This window comes from Trichoplusia ni, chromosome 5, assembly GCF_003590095.1.
Source record: "Trichoplusia ni isolate ovarian cell line Hi5 chromosome 5, tn1, whole genome shotgun sequence".
Lineage (NCBI taxonomy): Eukaryota > Metazoa > Arthropoda > Insecta > Lepidoptera > Noctuidae > Trichoplusia > Trichoplusia ni.
This window is the reverse complement of record NC_039482.1, coordinates 12,435,091-12,455,544: the sequence shown is the minus strand read 5'-3', so window position 1 is coordinate 12,455,544 and position 20,454 is coordinate 12,435,091. Positions and strand designations below refer to the sequence as shown.

The 20,454-nt window shown below is 36.3% G+C and overlaps 1 protein-coding gene across 1 annotated transcript in view; it reads right to left on the bottom strand.

Moving 5' to 3' along the window:
- Positions 1-20,177, bottom strand: part of LOC113494535 (nuclear hormone receptor FTZ-F1 beta) — a 37,325-nt gene extending 17,148 nt beyond the window's left edge. The window contains exon 1 of the mRNA XM_026872924.1: positions 19,756-20,177. The gene's annotated coding sequence lies outside the window, so the exon portion shown is untranslated. The remainder of the gene's footprint in view (positions 1-19,755) is intronic.
- Positions 20,178-20,454: the final 277 nt, after the last annotated feature.

Sequence of the window (20,454 nt, the reverse complement as noted above, 5' to 3'; positions counted from 1 at the left end):
CCCGTCTAGTTGCACCATTACTGTAGCGTTAAGAAACAGTTAGTGTCATACCCCTTCATTATTATTCAAATCTGCTCATTATTTACATTCATCACAGAGACTATAATTACCTGCTTTTGTTACGGTAGCTCGCGCTCGAGACAAAGAAAACGTGAACTTCAAAAATCATGTTTATCCTAATCTATAGCGTTTGACGTTTATCGTGTTCTATAAATAAATTCGGTTGCGATCGAAAAGTGTCTATCTCTTTCTTTTGGATAGCTAAGTGGTATTTTAGAGCGAGACGAGTATAAATTTAGTGTCCTAATAAAAGGAGTTCATCCGCACGCAAGATGGCGTCACCGTGGCCTAGACAAGGCCGAGCGGTCATTTGTACGATACGCCAGACAAGCTGCTTTGTCTGCCTCCTATTTACGGATTATCTTTCAAACGCAACGTGGATTGCAGCTCGGTAAATATTAGCATCGAAATACACCGGAAATGTTACACAATGCGTTTATAGCGTTACAAATTGATTAAGATAATAAAAAAAGGTTTTTCTTAATATTTGAAGCAGGATTTTCCGTGTCTAGACCGGTTTGCATGTTCAGCAATACGCTCGCTTAGAACAAGTTTCGTAGTTGCATAAGCAGCTAAAGCTATCATGCACCAAGCTGAGGTAATGATAATACTTTGACAGAAATATGCTGTCATTTATCTAAGTTGTAAAATATATACGTTGAAATATTTCCTAACGTTGCTGAAATGTTAGGTAACAAGGAAAACGGACTCTCACCGCTGGTACCTATTTGGCAAGTGATGTCCTTGCATTGTTGTAGCACTTATCGATAACGCTACGTGAGACGAGGCGTCGACCGATAATTATCTTAAGGTCACAGCACTATCTGTGACGTAAACAAACTGCCATGCAGCATGATAGTGATGGATAGGCTACACCGATACAGGTGCGCGCTTCAATAACTTTATGTCGATTAAGCATTATACATATTGCTGATGTACTCCAGTTTTTTTTAGTAAAATAATGAAAGTTGGCACTTCTTTCTACATTTTACAGTAATATTAAAGATTTACACCGTTTGAAAGCTTAAAAAAATCTATTCGATAAATTTTGTATTCTATTTTTTTTTCTTTCTCATACTAAAGTATTTAAAAGTTACAATTTCCCACATCACCAATTCATCTCTTCAACCTTAGTCAAAATTAATATCGTCTGGTAAAACCACCAAAAATCCATTTGTAAACTTGTTTCAACAAGTCCACCGTGAGAAAGCTACCTACTACCTATGTATAATGCTATATTACCGTTGAGGAAAACTTGCGAGCGTTAATTTCCGTCATCCTTGACCCGATGAGTCGAGGTCGTGTGGAGGGCGACGCACCCCGGTACACTGAAATAGATGAGGTCGATACCCCCTAGTTAACGCGTTCGTGGTACAGGGTGGCCGTTCTTGTATAAGATAGTTTTGTAAGCGTCTACTGAAATGTTAAAGAATTGAGTGGTGTTTAGATTTAGGTACGTTGTAGATTTACATTAAGTTATTATAATAAGATGCATTTTTTTTAATTCGTGCTAAGATTCAGATTGTAAAGCAATGTTTTAGGTCGGTTACTTAGGAATTAATCGCGATTATGTGGTTTTTCCTTCGATAATTTATTATATTATCTATATTTATCATTGCATCAAAATTCCTTAGTATATCTGAAAATAAAATTTGTATATCATTCACTGTCACCACGAATTCACAAACCAATAAAAAGACAACATTGAATGATTACCATCAACAGAAACTAAGCAAATAAAACTGCAGCAAAAACAAAAGAACTTAACCAATTACTCGCACATTGACTCTAAACTATTCATAAAGTAGGCAAATACAAAGTCTAGACTGAAACCGGGATTACTCATAGCCCAGGTCGTAGAAGAAAGTAGCCGGGGCGGGGTGAATGCCTGATCTGGCGACTGTCGGCCTTCCCTGACGCTGTGCCAACAGGTGACTTCCTAATCACTCTTTAGCTTACGTGAATGACGGTTGAAAACATTGGCGAGAGTTTTTGGGGGCCTATTCTATAAATGTCATCACGGATTAGCGAGTTGTCGGGGACTTATTCTCATCAATGTCATCACGAGGTGGTTAGGGTTTTGGGGGTTATTAACCATGCAAACTGAATTGAGTGTATTGCATCGTTGTTGGTCAGTTTTCTGTTTTTTCCGTCGCAATAACCACAACGGTTAGATTTTCTGCTTTTCTGTTAATAGTCGATACTTTTATAAAGTCTAAATATGACACTGAATATTACGCCAGTGTACCCAGTATCTATAAATAACAATAATCAACATAATTTATTTTAGCTATATAACTATAAAGCCCATACTACATTTCTATTAGTTTAACTCACATATGATGTTACCGGCCTTTTCTCTCTAAAAGCAATGTCTGCTAAACTTTCGTTGGCTGTTAACCAATTGGAAAATCAACTGGAAATCCACACTTAGGCCTATACTGTTATACATTTATTTGAATACGCACAAACAAGCGCATATTTATCAAGAAATCGTAGGTATATCTCCAAAAAAGAAAACTTGATGTTTCTGCTAAATGAAACAAAAGACAAACGACCGATTCTATTTTTAAAGCGCCACCTAACACTGGCCTGACCTCGTCAACTAACTAGGAACACGCGATTTAACACGTTACATACATAAAGTTATCAGTTTAAACTGTGCATGCATGCATCATAAATATAAACATCGTCGTATTGATTGGCAAGCCAAAGTTCATGCCCCGTCTGGCCATGGCAACAGGTGGCATTTGTATAAATTGCTAGGTATATTATGAATCTGTCTGGAAATAAGTCTGGCAACTTTTGAAAATGTTGCCATGGTTACAAATGGGTATAGAGTTAGGAATTGTATCTTCGATGTAGGGACATTTTCAGTTCCTACGATTGGCTTTTAAAACCTCTAAGATTGCTGTTTCTTTAAGTAAAGGACTTGTTATTTAAAAATTCCGTTGAAGTGTGTGTTCGGACTCTCGACGCTGTGAGTTCGGTAAAAATTTACTAAAAAACGGATAAAAAGGTCAAATATCACGTAGATAAAATAACGACCCTTGTTTAATCTCTATTTTTTTGGACAGAAATACATCATCTCATCTGTGAAACTTTCAACTGAATAGTTGAAGAATCAGAATCAGAATACAGTTCAGTCTTGTGGCAGACGGACAGCAGAGCCTTAATAATAGGGGTAATGAATATACGTTTGGAAACGGAAAATTTGTTTCAAAGCATGAAAAAAATGTTTTCTTTCTATGACCAACCCAAACTGCTAATTAAGAGTGATTGCTAAATTAAAAACGGTGAGAGAAACATAGCTAAACAACACTGTATTCCAAAAAAAAATCTGATATCTACCAACCCGCAATTGATCAAGCTTCTTCCGCCTTTGTATGCGAATAAGTGTTCGTTTGGTACATTAACAAACCGGTACAATTTGACAAAAGGATATCAAGTATCAAGTCTGTTAATAAAGAGAGAGCTCGATCGCCATTCTGTCTGCCAAATGGCTGTATGCGGTCGTGGCCTTGACATGACAATTGACTGTCCCGAACGACATCAATGCGCACTTGACAAGTGAAGTGGTTCTAATATGTTCTGTTACTTTTGTGTAGGTATACATGGGCATTATCTGAAAAGTTGATGTTTTTAGGCAGCTGGGCAGGTATATATTACATAAATGGGTGTTTGGTACTGGTGTGCATGCTTTGAATAATTGTTTTAAAAACAAAGATTTTGCAACTGACTTAAAAAACACGTCTATTACGCGGAAACTGATCATTCATTTCAGCTCTCTACTTGATAACCTATGAAGTTAGTGCCAAATGCCAAGCGATGTTAAGTTTTTTGGGTTTTACACTGAACTTTTCGAACACGTCTTTCAATAAATTTATGAACGAAGGTAATATTTCTTTATGCATCCGAATTATCTGCTTCCCATAGGAAGAGACCGGGATCATAGAGGGTACGGGAAGTCGGTTGGTTGGTGTGAAGTAAAAATTCTAGAGTTAAACGAGAGAATGTTCTAAATCCAGCGACTCATAATACGGTAGTGCAAAATCACCAAGAACAGAAACATAACTATCAGGTACTGTGAATTAAATAACATCACTAAGACATACACCTATTGTTTACATAATTCTACATATGATTATAACACTGTTGTTTACATGTTTTCTATACAAACAAGTATTTATTTTAAATATTATATAAATAGGTAGTTTGATAATAAAAGAAAAAACAAACAAAAGATAGCCTTATCTTGTTTTTTTTAGTTGAAAAATAAAAATAGGTATATTTGTCTGTTCACACGCGACTCTTGTCGCTGTTTCCCGGATCCACCTTTATAATAGCAATTTGGAAATTAACAAAATCGATTTGATCATAAATAACATAAATGCGAAGGTCACTTGATATGTTAGGATGAAGGATGAGTTTCACAAGTTGGCTGGATTTCCCAGAACTCTGTGAGAAATCCATGTCTTTTCCTTTATTTATAGGAAACATTTGGGCCTTAATTAGACACGTCGCTTAATGCGGGTTGGCTATTTCATATTTAAGATTTTTTTAAATCCAGGAATAGAGCATAAAAATATTTTTTCCATCTATAGACCTACATATGCCTATAATGCTTCGGAAGAAAACATATAGAGAACATACGTTAAAGGAAATACAATTTTTAGTTCTCGGATTAAACCACTTTATTCGTCCTTAACATTTTAATCCTAACTGCATTCGGTAATAATCGTTAAGAGCTCAAGTTGTTATCCTTAATTAAGGACCACACGCATTAATGGGCGATAAAAACAGCATTCCAATGAAAAATAATAATGATGTCATACATTCAGACTGAGAACGAATATAAATAATTACTGAGAATCTTTGCCTCTGGCAAGGATGTAGGTATAGGCGATCTGGGATGTATATACTAGCTGATGCCAGCGGCTCCGCTAGCTACACATCGAGCATGAGCAAACGACAAAATAAAAATATCCTATGTGAAAATCCAGGTTATAAACTATCTGTACGGCAAATTTCGTCCAAATTTATCCAGTAGTGTTTGCGTGAAAGCATACAACATTCTTCCATCCACCCAAAAAAATGATTTTTCATGTTTATAATATTAGGAGGATTTGGACAATATAGTATTGAGACCAAACCAATGTCCCTGAAACAATGAATCAAGGGGAAACGTCGCTGATGAAGATAAACCCTAATATAATGATGATACATCTTTGAATTACTTCATCCCAGTCTTCAGGAAATTATAAAATCACTGTCAAAGTTTAGCGTTAGCGTTAGATGCCGCATGATTTATACAAAAGCCATGATCATCATGATTACTGGTATCAAGAACCCTAATACCGCCCAAAGCCAAAAAGTAAGTCCCGAAGTACACCAGTTAAAGTGGTCCCAGGTTCCAATACTTCCAATTATACTAGCGTTTTCCCCATCATACTAGTTTTTATTAATAGCTTACAGATCAAAGAAACTTGATCTCTTTTCAATCTATTGGATATTACATTTGTTGAATCGTAAATTCGACGCAAAGCTCAAGTGAACTTTTCGTCAAAAACACTTGTATACTTAGCAATTAATATGATGTTTCCATAAATAAGTAGGTAGGTATATATTATATCTTGCGTCACAAGGCAGCTGTCTAAACTCCTTACATTTTGTGCTACATATGCATACAGAGTTCAAAGAATGACTACAATACAAGTAGTTTGGAATTGTGATCATGTTATTTTTGTCGAGGTTAACATATTCGCCATCTTTGAGTGTTGTCACAGTGTTTGTTATGAAATAGCTCGTAAAGAAGTGTCTATACGAATAGAATAGAAGTTTCATCTCCATTGCAATACAATTTGACGTTACGGAAATTATATGAAAAAAAACCGCCAATGGTATGGACATCCTATTTTCGAATATCACATGAACTCAGATTTTGATTTTGGTAGAACAATCGCAGTCGTAATTGAAGACAAAATGTTAAAATATCACCTTTTTAGAAACTTGGGCTAAATATAGAAGAACATCTGATTTGATTAGTTCCAGGGCGGATCGAATTTCCCGGCATTTTTTTCCACGAGCAACCTAGTTTCAAAACCTGGATCATTACTGAATCTCTGATTCACAAACTGAACGGTTTCAAAGACAAATCCAAATCTCTTTAGGAAGCAGTGAATATTCTCTATTCTCCATAAGACACAATTGAATATTTCCATTGTTTGCCCGTTGCGTACTCGGGAAGGTTGTTAAAATGTAAAAGCAATATACATTTAGCTATTCATCACAAAAACATAAGAGGCCAAGCTCGGGTCAAAGCAAAATGGATGTAACCTCATATTACCGACGTGCCCTAAGCGTATACGTCGGCATAAACTGAGATTAGAGATACAGCAAACACGGAAGACCCCACAAGTCAGAGGTGGTTTGAATTTCTTCGATGTTAGTTAGATTAGTACTGAAGATTGGTAAGAAGTGTAGATATGGGTAGGATTAACCAAAGCCTTGATCTTGATTCTATATCTTGGATGGCTTTTATAGATTCCAGAAGAGCAAAAATGTATAAGGCGATTAATGGAAAAGTGATATAGGTACAGGCAATCAGTATAAACTGTTGGAAATGCAAAATATAAGCTTAGGCTTAAGTACGGTTGCTGGTGCATGGCTCCCTTTTTCGCACGTAGAGTCCAAGTCGGCCCATTGCACGTCGGGTGACTTTGGGAGACTGTCAGTCCAGCCATCAGAACTCCCTTCAGCTTAAATAAGTATGCAACTACACAAAGCCAATTCAACAGGTGCAAAAACTCCTTCAGACATTTCCCCACCTCAAGACCTCATAGCTAAATCATTCAAGTGTTGGCTTAGTGTTGCAAGCAATTAAATTAAACGGTAAATCTTGAATTACTACCTATAGACAAGTTGCCGCATAATGAGAAGGCTGTACCATAAATAACGTAACCGACAGCCAATCTATTGTCTCTGGTTAGCTAACGAACCAGTGGCGTTGTTACAATTTACTGAGATTAATTTATTTGTTTGTAGAACTTGTAGAATGGAGTTTGGTGATGAAACTAGGATTTATGACTCATTTTAATTTTAGGAAAAGATTGAAAATTGATCTTGTAGATGGGAAAAAACTGTTTGAGTAAAAATAGTAGTAGAAGTACTATATAAATTAAAAACCATTTTGCTTTACCTGACAACAACTTACACAAAATAACTATTTTGACAAATATTGTTTTTAGTTTGTTAATTGGCATAAATCTTTCAATTTATTTCTATTAGAACTATAATGTATGTAAACATAGGTAAGATTAAAAATCAAAGAATGAATCGTGTTATTATTGCCGTTAAGAAATGTTTCATAATAAACGCAACGTTTACACACTAAGTCCAAAAGCCAAATATTTTGAAACTATCCTTAAAAGTCTCCATGACACGAAACACACCTTCTCCAACACGGTACTAAAGCCTAGATAAAATCTAGAACATTCTTAACTGTAAATACCTTAGAAATATTTAGATCCTAGACAATTTTCCGTGGAGCAACGTTAGTTAAGTAATGCGATAATAATGTTGGCGGGTGCGCACGCGCAACTCACTAGTAAACGTTGAACACCTTGATACTAACTACGAGTTATGTTATTGCGGTCGCCAACACTGAGATTTGTTACTGCAATTCTGATTATATTTTATTAAATTTATGTGAAATATAATTTTTAATAAGTGGCAAAATAATACAGTTTTTATTATTTATTATTATTGAAAAATGCAGTATATTTGAGTCTAACAAAAAAAAAAGGATAGAATAAAATCTCATCAATGAAATATTTGATGGACGCCTTTGCACTACAAATAAATATGAGATAGTTATTAAAATCAGCCCTAGTACAATAGCAAGAGAAGAACGAGCCAATAAGTCAACCTAATTGAAAAGCTTCGAAAACACGAACAAGTAATTATTTTATCATGTACCCTGTATCTTAACCTTTTTTAAATCATTTAACTGACTGCCTGGAAATTAATTAAATAATCACATTACTAATTATAAATTAAATTTAAAATTTTCATCTCTCAACGAATTTAAAAATGTTATAGGCAACACCATAAAAAAAACAAACCAACATTATAAACATAGACCGCACACGTCTCATTCGCCAATGTTCCAAATTTAAAAAGACAATTTCTCGCGACAGTCGCTCAATAAGGCCAAGGTTTGTCTGCACGCAAATATCTGGGACTAGCGACCTCGACGTTCTATTGATCACTTACTTAATCATATATTATTAATCATTACTTATATTGCAATTTAAACTGCTGAAGATTCGGCTGAAAGACTATTTAAGCTTTTAAAAGTTTTTTACTAGGGGCGAGTGTGTTGCGGATATGAATTTATGAAGATGGACTTGTTTTTTCATGGAAATGACAATCATTTATCAATCCATTGCAGTCCATTGATGGATAAGGGCCCAAAGTACGCAATAGAGCCCGTAGAGACAATTTTCAAAACAGTGTCGGCATCCATTGTCTTCATAATGCCGCCAACCGGGAAATGTCTACAAATGTCTCCAATCTTTCACTAAAAACTGGCGTTTAATTACACATTGCTCTGATAACTTTGATTCACAATTAATAAACTATAAAACAACAAAACAGGTGTAAAGGTTTGACCGTGAGTCAACATTTAGATTGTCTATGGCCGACGTACGTGACGATGACGTAGCCAATCTCTTTTTTCGTGATATTTTTAACTTCGCACCGATTTTGCGACCGGTGCTAACACCTTTTGTGTAGTTCATACTTATATTCTTTATTTATAGCTATTGTTGTCATGGAAACTGAATGCGTAACTCTAAAACAGGAAAGGGCATGTTGTTATACATCCTTTACAAGTTTATTGCACAAGATGGTTCGTTTTTCCGGTAGCTATATCTTGCTCTAATTTTATTGATGACTCACTTTTTAAGTATCTTTTTACACTATAACATTATTAGCGCTCCTGTCGAAACAGGTACTTGTAATATGCATTAGCGTTAAATGATAAGTTAAATAGAGGGTCAAAATAATTTGCTTAATCGTAAGTGATCGCAAGTATTCATGAATCGCAATAGCAGCAGCAAAGTAACCTTGTCAACATCGCACAGATAATTATAAATCACGGAGAATGGAAATTCTTAGCATAATTCCTTGTTCCGTTACTCGGCATTTTAAAAATAAATTGTTGTCTATACAACATTCCTTTTTTGAATGGCGAATGGCATAAAGTTCTGTATATCGGCGGCAAATGTTCGGACCATCATTTGCATTGCCTGCATTATTTGAATAAAGAATATGTGCTCACGTTATGTAATAAATTCGCACTTTCATTTCATCGAGTGTATTATCTGTTTAGTTTTTGACATTTAGCGAATGTCAAGACACTAATTAGACTATTGTGAGAACTGCATGTGTGCGATTCAAACGTCACTTGCTATTCAGCCTTCACTGTCAAACTGCCATGCAATCTTAGAATAAACAATTCAAATGGATTCTCATGTAATGTCATGTAGATTTCATCGATCTTGCACTGTAATTGTTAACGATTCACACACTATAACATGGGAATCGAGATTGCAAGTTTAAATGTACCTCGCAAACCGTGAACGTGTCAAATTCTTTGATTTTTCTAATGAATTGAGGGAAAGGCATAAAACTTAACAGCTTGCAGATTTCAATTAAACACCAGCTCACAACGAAGAATGTATTCAAGATGCCTTAGACTACGGGTATGCTGATTGGTCGTCCTGAAGGATACTTCTAATTGGACGCAGGCATGGCTAATCTAAAATTAATCAGTTGATTTGTCCGAACCACAATTTGCATTTAAACATGTGAAGATTCATGTTTGAAATTAATACAGGAATGTGATTTACGTTGTTACTTTAAGAATTCTTTACGTAACTTCCATTGATTGCTTTTTTCATGGACGGAGCGTTTGAAATATTTTTAACGATATTTTCATTGATCGATTTAGATTTTTGTTCTTATTCGATGAATTTGCCCATGGAGCAGATGTAGTAATTTTGTTTACAAAAGTATTTACAGTTTCACTTGCAGGGCATTAAGGAACCGATTTTTTTTTTTATAAACATTATGACTTCGGATATCGATACCAAATACGATATAACAATGGCCGAGCAAATTCGAAGGTTCAAAGAAGCAACCATCCGCATCCTTGTATGACAGCACAGACAGGCTGTTGACATCAAGCTTACAACAGCATCAAAGATCTTACTTCACACGAGAATTTCGCAACGCGGAATCAACGCATCGAGGGCACGCAGGACCGGTACCCACCCACCACTGCAGGGAGGGGGGGGGCAGGGTAAATGGGTCGCCGCAGCCGCATTCCGTGTGGCGGTTGACATTTCACAGGAAAGCAGGGCTTGGAGACGTCGTGTTTGACGGCGGGTTAGGTAAATGCATGAAGACTTGGCTATTGCAAAAAGAGTGGTGATCACCGAAAGGAAATTAGAGATAAGGGTCACATTCATAACTTAAGATTTGTAGTTATGTAAAAAAGAAATTGAAAATTTTCTAGAGTTCATCACACGAAATAAGTAAACTACAAAGTACTGGGAATTGACTAGAGATATTTCGGCATCCCTTGTCAAATTTTGAACCCTCTCAAACTGCCACAAGGTTACATCACATTTAAATATAACGGTTGTGCAACACAAAGGGATGGGACACACCAAAACAGCAAAACTTGTTCGTTCCTCACAGGTTCTTAACTATAAGAATTAACGGTTTGTTCCTGGCCTACTTAAAAGTAAAATTACATACAATACAAATACAAAGCTTTAACACCTAGCCTTTTGAGTTCGTAATAATAAATTGTGATTGGAACTTGGACGTTGTTGTAACGACTTCCTATGTCGACAAGAATAAATGTTTGTTTCTGTTCTATATGCTAAATCGAAGTGTAATCGAAGGTTAGTGTTAGCTGCGATTTATACAAACGTTATTATTCTTAACCCAGAGAACACCTAACCCATAATAGCCTGTAAGTGATTGTAAAGCTCGTTTGACTATCCTTTTTTTTAATGACCAATTAAGCTAGAACCAAAAAAAATATATTGAATTTTGGCAAATACTCTTAGTATGCGAACAGGCTTTAGAGAATCTGATCTAGACTAGTCGCATATGACGCTTTGGTTGTAACTCAATATCAATTTCAGAAATTAAATTTTAGACACATACCAAGTGTCAGACTGTGCTGAGTGCAACGTCTATTTTTCCCCTAGTCTTTGCTCTTACGTAAAGACTACCTATAGGATTAGCCACGTAACAGTCTCACGTAATAAAGTTCACCTGTTTCACAAGTGACTTTCAGTGCGGACTGAGGCGCTACAGAAGGCCAAATGCGTTGTGAACGCAAAAAAATATCCTTCGCAACGAATGCGTCTAGGCGAACCGGTTCAACCGTCACCGCCGATTTTCCGGTGCCAAAATTAAAGCAACTTGATTGAAGATAAAAAAAAAACACTCCGGAAATTATTACCTTATGTCTCATAGACCATTTATATAAAGATGATATACATTGACGCATCAGTGCTATGAACTCGAGACCAACCCGTTATACCAGAATTGGAACGCGAACTGACGAACTAATGACTTACTCCTTCCAATTTTAAATTCGCGAACCAGTTATCTACAAAAACAGTTGGGCAGTGAGTCAAAGCTACCTAAGCTCTAGCGGCTTAAGACCCGTTCCAGACGGAACCCTGCGCCTGCGCTGACTCACACAGTAATGGTTTCTGCGAATCATTCTGTATCGAGGCGAGTTGCGAAACCTGCAAGGATGTCTCATGGTTTCGGCGCGCAATCACTTACGTGGGAACTGCGGTGCTCCGGAGAAAGTACGAGGTTAACTCCATATTGCAGAGATTAAAATTACTTCGGAAGATTGGACTTAAGTGGCCGAGTCATTGAGTAAAAAGTTTATTTGGTAAAGCACCCATTTAAACCCATCAGTGCAATTGGAAATTAAAAATGCGATTTTAAGTTTTCCTGTTTGCATTTTGTGGCATTCCTCTCACTACTTATTCAGGAGTCAATAAGCTTATTTAAATATTAACACCAATACAAGTTTCAAACGGAAATAAGCAAGATTTTTTAGCATGTGATTCATTTATCAATAATAGACCTTCTTGCGAATCTCGCATATCTTGTCTATGTCATTACCATTTTTTACCAATAACGTCAGAATGTTTTCAAAAGACCTAAGTTAGGTTACCAAGACAACATTTAGTAGTCACGAATAAAAAACTTCAAATCAAACACTCCTTTACGACAAGTGATGTGACGTCACCTAGTCAGTAGGTACAAAACATTTGAGCCATTCTTCAGCGTAAGCTCGAAGAAATATAACTTGTCTACGGGCCCAGGCACCGGCAACTTGCGTCGGCGAGCAAAAGAGTCCTATTTACACTAACAATGTTGAACATTAAACCGAACAATACAGCTTTCAGATTGCGATCGCTTTCAATGCAATTTATAAACGTTTCCGAAGCTATCATAGAAATGTTCTCGAGATCAATGTTGAGTTGAGTCATTTGGTATGACGAATGAAGCTTAGGTGCCGATATAGCCTTTACTTCTATATAAGGATTTTTTATTTATTGGCAATGAATTCTTTCTTTGTTCTTAGTGGAATAATGTTGTTTTATTGTTGTAACATGACTTTTATACAGGTGAGAGTTAGAAGAAAGTGTTATGGGTACGTATTTTTTCAGCAGATGGGAACTTACTTTTCGTGACAATTATATTTTAATATAATTGTCATAAAATGTATGTTATAAATTTAATATTAATTTCATAAAGCAATCTGCTTATTGCTTGTTAAGGTATACATTAGGTTCTGAAACACACGCAAAAACGTTGCTTTCATTTTTATAAGTCCGCCAGTATTTTTCAAAAGAGCGCATTTGATCTTTTACAAGTTAAATGATTTTCAAAGGCTGCAGTTGTTCACACGACTTTGGCCATGCCGGTAGCACACGGGAGTTCAAAAAACATGTTTAGACACCAGTATCATTAAAATACAGTATTATAGCTGCATAAAGTAGAAGAGGAATCAAATGCGAGAAACAGGTTATTTGGAATTCGTCAATGACGGGCAAGTTTTGCAAGCTAAGGCCACAGATTATTAAGCTTGCTGTCGACCTGATTGGCGCAAAAGCTAAGCTTAGGTTTCTGTATAAATTACTTGATATTAATGTATAGCTACGTAGATATATGCTAAAAAATTGGATTAAGTAAAGAATTATAACATACTTTTGTAAAAAACTTAAGTATAAAGCTTTCAAGCTCTGACTGAATAGGATTTCAAATCGTGGAACGATTTCCTCATTACAACAAAGTTTGAAAAAGGAATAACAATCCAAACAAACGTTTCACAATAGACGTTCTTATCTCAAAACTTCGATTCGAAACTTTAAAATTTCATTCAAAACTTTGTTTGTTAAAACAACGTTGTTAACGGATACGTTCGTTCAAAAGTGCCTGTGAGGCCTGTGAGGTCTGTTCACCGTTCGCCGGTCGGCCATGCATCCAGCCTTTTACTTTTGTTGCGACACACGCATCCCGGGGTCAAGTCGCTGAGCGGTTCAAATTCAAATGCTACGAATCACCTGCTTGTTGTTACGAAATTTAAAAACATAGCTTAGACTGTTGGGTATGTTGACGTTTGAAATTTGAATTGAAAATTCGAACGCAAGGAAATGTGGGCTTATTTTTGAACAGATAAGATTAAGTTAAGATTTTGTGTTTTTTTTTTAGGTATGAGTTTATTTTTAGAGGTTTCATAGAGTAATATGTATACTATATATTTTTTTATACCTATATTTTAGGGCATGTAACAAGAATTCTTCACATAAAACAATCTATCATGATAACGGAAATATATGGAAAGGAAATGACACTATCGTGTTACTTAGAATTTGTTTATGATTTACGAGACCTGGCTTACCTGTCATTTTTGACGTCTGCTGTCATTAAACTAGGTAGTTTGATTAGTGCTTTTGCTTTACTCTTGGAAACAAAATATAGAAGGTTTTCAGGAAACACACCTTCATTTCTAGAAAGTCACATGCAAAGGCTTTAAATGACTGAAGAATAACTTTTTTTCATTCATCTTTAATCTTTTACAAGCAATGTGTTCTCCGAGTTATGTGACTTCTCTTTGGGTTCAAAGAAAATTATGGCGCAATATCAACAACATGCAATGACTAACAAAATCGATAATCTTGCGAAATGAAAATCCTATCTCATTAATTTTATTATAATGAAAATGAATTAGCATTAACTCGCAAATTCACAATGTCGATAAGATATCAAGAGTATCACATAACGGTTCGGGAAGCAAAATATCGTATGATCTTGGCTATATCTATGTCGTGCGGGAACTGTGTCACAGCACTACCGCTAGGGTCATAGTGATGTGCTCTATTACGCGTATGAGAATGTCTATTGGCCAAAAATGGTCTGTTGACTGTTGTTCTCACCTGAGATGCATGCGTAATAATATATACGAGACTGAATATTATTTCGTTTGTTTATTCGCTTATTTGGAGGTTGTTAGTGTTGTTCTAGAGGTGAGGTCATAGACTACTTGTCCCGTTACTGGTAAGAAAAGGCAAATAGACAGGTGTTACTTTATAACTAATACTTTGATTTGTTAGTTCATGGACCCTATCAACACATCTTAGGGAAAGATTATTGTGGTTGTGGAAAAGGGAAAACGTTATACGCAGTGTATTGCTTCGTCCCACTTCCACATTGAAAACAACCTAAGTGAGGGCTTCCTAATCCTTCAGTAAATTAATTTTAAATTTGTTTCGTGCTCAGTGTGTTCACATAACCTTAGGTAAACCATTTTAAATAAGTTGTCCCCTTCCTCACCTACCCTTTGGTAAATGGAAAACATGCGTGACGTTATGACCCACTTACCGTAATTAACAATCACAAAATGTATGAAAAATTCAAAAAACAAACTACGTATAAAGATTTCTTGATAAAAACCTTGTCTAATTACAATCAAACAAGCAAAACTATTTTTATCTACATCGCTCATTAGCACTATTAAAAAAATACACAATGTTACTTGTATTTGTATCATGCAGTCATATTTAGTTGGAGTATAATTTAAAACGCACTTAGTACATGAAATCGTAATAACTTATTTGAATAAACACGTCATGGTTGCTACTTATCAAGGCTATTTATTTATTACAATACGTACTTGCTTACTGGAAGAAGTGTGCCTTTGGTACGTGCAAAACGGCCAGGTTACCTGGGTGACGTCATTCAACAAAATGGCTGACAAAGAAAATACATAGAACGACGTTGGATTGACATTCCACATTTGAAAATATTGTGTTCGGAAGCTTAGGAATGAAATGATGGTTCTTTTTTTTTTATTTGTTTTTGAAATAATATTATTCGAGGAAGACTCTTCTAAGTATGATCCTAATTTAAAAAGTGTTTATAATGATAGGATGAAACAATATTTTATATTTATTCTGACTTTACTGACACGCTAAGCTAACCTAGACAGTTTAAAAAAAAATGAAATCCCTTAACCTTTAAAAGATGACCATTATAAAAGAAAGACAAATGCTAACGATATGATGAAGGATGTCTTAAGAAACAGCCTGTTAAAACAACACAGCATTCCCTCTGACAAAATAAAAAAGTCGAACAAAGAGAACCTCTTTTTGGTACACAATGGAACATGCGGCCGCATGTTATACTGCACGTATTTAACAAGTTTAAAAAAAGAATAGAGTATACTTGACAGACCTCAAAATATAAAGGGTAAGTCATAAAACTATGACTACTGCTTATTTTATTAAAACCCGCAAACTACTGTCACCCTTTCTCAGTTTTTTTTTAAATTCGGACATTACGTGGTTTTATCCCATTAATAATATTAATACCAATCCATTTGTAAAAAGAATTATTCGTCACGCCGAGTACAATCGACCTCGATGACGTCACAAAGCATAATAGCGTCCAAGTTCGAAATTCGAACAAAGGCAAGGGGGGCGAAAAAAAAAACTCGCCGGCTTTGGTACTCAATGGAACATGGTAGTATAGAGTATAGACGTTACGCGAAGGTCTCTGCTCCCTCGGCAGACGCGCGCTGAGTCACGCGGCCGCGCGCTTCCGCCTGATAGCAAGGTCACCGGCCGAGACGCACACCACCATCCGCACTCACACAGACACACGTGAAAGTAGTAGTAGAGTACACTCGCGAACGAACGCCTCTCTCATTATTTATTTTTTATTTTCTTTGTACCGAATGTGACGCTAACATACCTGACCTCTGACTTACTGATAAAAAATCATAACAAAGTAATTTATAGGTTGATACTTTATTTGATACAGTGCAAAGCATAAATTTGTGTAAAAAATAGACCATGCGTCATGATACGGATTCCAGATATGAGATGAAGCGCATTATTTTTATTATCCACACGAGGTTCGTCTCCTCGAAAATTTCTCATGAATAAAAAGATGATTCAAGTTAGATTGCAGCAATAAATTATGCAGTCTTTTTTATTGAGCCAACGATAACATGATATGATCAAACTCCTTGAAAGAATAACAAATGTGGATGTTAACAAGTAAATTTTTGATGGAACGAATTTCGAGGTCGCTAACTTGATCTGCAATTGAAAATGGTTGCGAATTTGCGCAGTTTTGTACCACAGAAAGTGCGTTTATTGTAGCAATACGAATAGTTTTATCATCATAAAGTTCCGGACAATAAAAATATATTAAAAATGCCGCTCATTTTTCTATATTTCAAGTTGTTTGTCTGCGCGCTACATTGTGGATTGGCTAAATGTCAATAACATTATTAATAAGTCGGCCTGACCGTTAACAGTGGAGTTAATGGCTAATTACTGCAGTAGTACAGCGATTAATCAATTCCATCCGGCTTAGAACAAACAATCGGCAAGCTGAGATCCTATTTCGACATCCATTTTGTAATTAAACAGGGAGTGTTCGCCTGTTGGAGAATGGTTTGTAAGATGGAAACAGGTTGCCAAACAACCGGGCTCACCATTTAAGAACATTACCATAATAACATCGTCAGCCATGAATTATGTTTAAATAATTCATAAGTTAACTATTAACTCGTCTATGGCTTATTCATATTCTAAATGCAAATTAGTTGTAAATAAATCACTTATGCTTCTTTTACTTGACTTCATTATACAGTCCATGTTTTTGTTGTTGTATTATCTAACTACTCAATAAGGAAAAATAATTTTAAATTCGATCAAAAACCATGAGCTATTAGTTATTTGACCTACTAAAAAGCTCATCAACTTTCAAAGTACGCAATCTAACATCAAAAGTTTATGTTTAATTAATTACATGGACACGATTTCGAATGCAATACCGACAACTAATTTATATGCAGACAGTTGGTACGGCTGTGTACCGTAATACTGTATTAATTAGATGTAAATCTAACAGTATATAATTATAATATTTACTTAATCCAATACCAATCTCCAATACACCCACAGTCGTCTGGGCCAATGATGAAATTGTTTGAACGAAGGCGTGGCGCCTTCAGGGTAGGGTAAAGTTACAAACTTTAGTATGACAAACTAGCTCTTACTTAGGATTGTAAAGTCCGGAGATATATGGACTTGCTTATGAAACTCCCTGGAACCTTAATATGGTCCCCGAATGAAGGTTTCGGAAATTGGAAGGCGAATAAAAGGAAACTTTTTTGGGAGTTTTGCTATAGCACGTAGAATGTAAAGCTATTAATCTGCTCCAAAGTTATAAGGCGACGCTATCGCTGAAGATCTTTGTATTAGAGCAGTATGTTCCTATGCCAGCTGGAGGCTTACAATAAGCTGAGTCGATTGTTTGATACTACCCAATCAATTGGAACTGATACGTAGTATTATGGCCTTAAAGCATCAGACAGTGCAAGAGTAACAACAGGTGGTATATCGAGACTACCGTTACGTTCATACTCTGAGCGATCGTCGAAACAAACCGATTGGCTAAGCCCTTTCTCTATATCTCGCTAGTTTAAATTCGTAAGAAGAACACATTAGTGTAGGGAATACGATTACGATTCGAACGAAATATTCTAAAATCAAAACAGCCAGGAATGTTTTTGTTGTTTTTTTCTTCGTTAAAAATTCCATGTTTCAAACAACACCCTTGAAAGTACTCGAAACGGACAATAGAACCAAATGATTTACAAGAAATCGAGTGGCTGGCATCGAATATATAATTCGTATCGAGCAGGACATTAATATGCCAGTTTTTGTCGGCCCCGACCGTGTTCAAGTCGTAGGGCCCGGATTTAAGTGGCATTCGCTGATCACGATTCACGAGGCCAGTTTGAACAAATGCTCCAACAAAAAGATGCAGTTATTTTTATACGTTTATCCGTTTAGCAGATAAAGACAAGGTCGTTGAGAACTTTAGTATCTGTAGACGAAACAACGATAAAACGAATGCGAATTAAAAAATACATGCGAAATGCATTCTAAATCTTTAAGGAATGCGCCATAAAATTAGTCATTTCGGATGTTTTACGAGGGCCAGACAGAGAAAAGTATTTTTTGTTATTAAAATGCTTCAGGAAGTCACATTTTTGAGCGTTGCCTTGAACATTTTAGTTTAAAAGTGCAAATTATTTTGCGAATTCAACTCGACGATAAAAAAAATTAATGTCATTTATTTGGTTAATTGCCACTTATACGCGTAACATGATTAATTATCGCACATTAAGTTATCAAACAAACGCTGCGCTATCTATGTAGGTATTGAAAAGGTGTATTGTTATCTTGTAAAGCTGCACATTATGTGTTTTTTACTTTAATTACTTAAACATACGTCACAGGAAATTCGAGAAGTTTTTAAGGCACAGATAATCAAATAATGCAACGAGATAAAAACATTGACTGCATCACACTATAAGAAACTTGACGTTCGTTCTATTAGCACGAAGGACTAAGGCATTTCGAACATGTCTATTCAGCCAGGCCTATTCCTAGGTCTTAAATGAACTAGAATGTTATGTAAAACGCCTAGCTGATCACAAACCCGCCTCAGCACCAACCAGTACGTTCTATGACCCGTTATTTTAAATGCATGCGTAACCGAGACATGAGACAATGCGATTTAAAAATAGAGACAAACTACTATTTGTCACTGTGTTGTCCGTTATCTATGATTCTACGGTATTATTCATATTATGAATCCAATAGGAAGTGAGAAAACGAGGTAAGGACCTTGAATATACACTACTTAGATAGTTATTAAAGTATTTTTTTGCTCAATAGAATAAACTTGAATGAAACTTATAAAAGCTTTCAAATAATATCAATAGCTGGATCGATGACAACCAAGTATAAATAAAATAAATTGTATAATACACTTAATTGTTGAGTGTACGCGACTGTCAACACAACACAGGGTAGGCAGGGTGGCGCGGGGGGCGCGAGGGGCGGGGGTGAGCACCCTCCGCGTCACGTGACGAGCGACCTTCAGGCGGCGCACCGACCTTGAGCGGCGCTCGCCCCGCGCGCGGGTCAGAGGTGAATGCACGCGCTGCACGCCCCGCGCGCCCCGCCGCCGCCCAGCTCCACCAACTACAATACTCACCTCGACTCTATCTACGACTCCATGGCACTGCCGCGCCGAGCGCCAGCCTGCCGGCCACCATCCCGGCCTCGAGCACCCACCCGCCGAGAACAGGTACCAGTGCGACGCGGCACACCTTTCCCATAAAATACAACCGACAAGTTTATTGACATCGAGTCTCACCAACGATTGCGTAAATGTAGCAATCTTTTAATTAATCGAACACATGCACAGTCTTCGTTCGAATATAAAAACACTTTTCGTACAAAATTGTAATGTATATTCACTCAATAAATACTTTAAAACAAGAAAACATTGAACACAACGCACAAACTCGAGCGACAGCTACACATGTCCTCTCACCTCCGCAAAACAAAGCGGAATAAAGTTGTACGGCGCCGCCGAGTGAGCGTGACATCTCGCGACTAGTTGCGACTCGAGGTCGTCAAAACAAAAGGTAAATATTATCGACACCTGGCGGTCACCAAACACAATGGCTGTTTTATGAACGATTTATTTTATACATGTTTTTATAAATCGTCATACTAGATGTCGCTGGGGCCTGAAATACTGTATTAACGGCAAATTCCCACAATAAATAATCTACAAACATTGAATTTATGAATATTTTTAGTGTGTAATCGTAATTGACAAATAAGTCTTTGTGTATTAATACATAGCGAATACGTACAGAACCCAAATTGTCTGTTTCAAATTTAG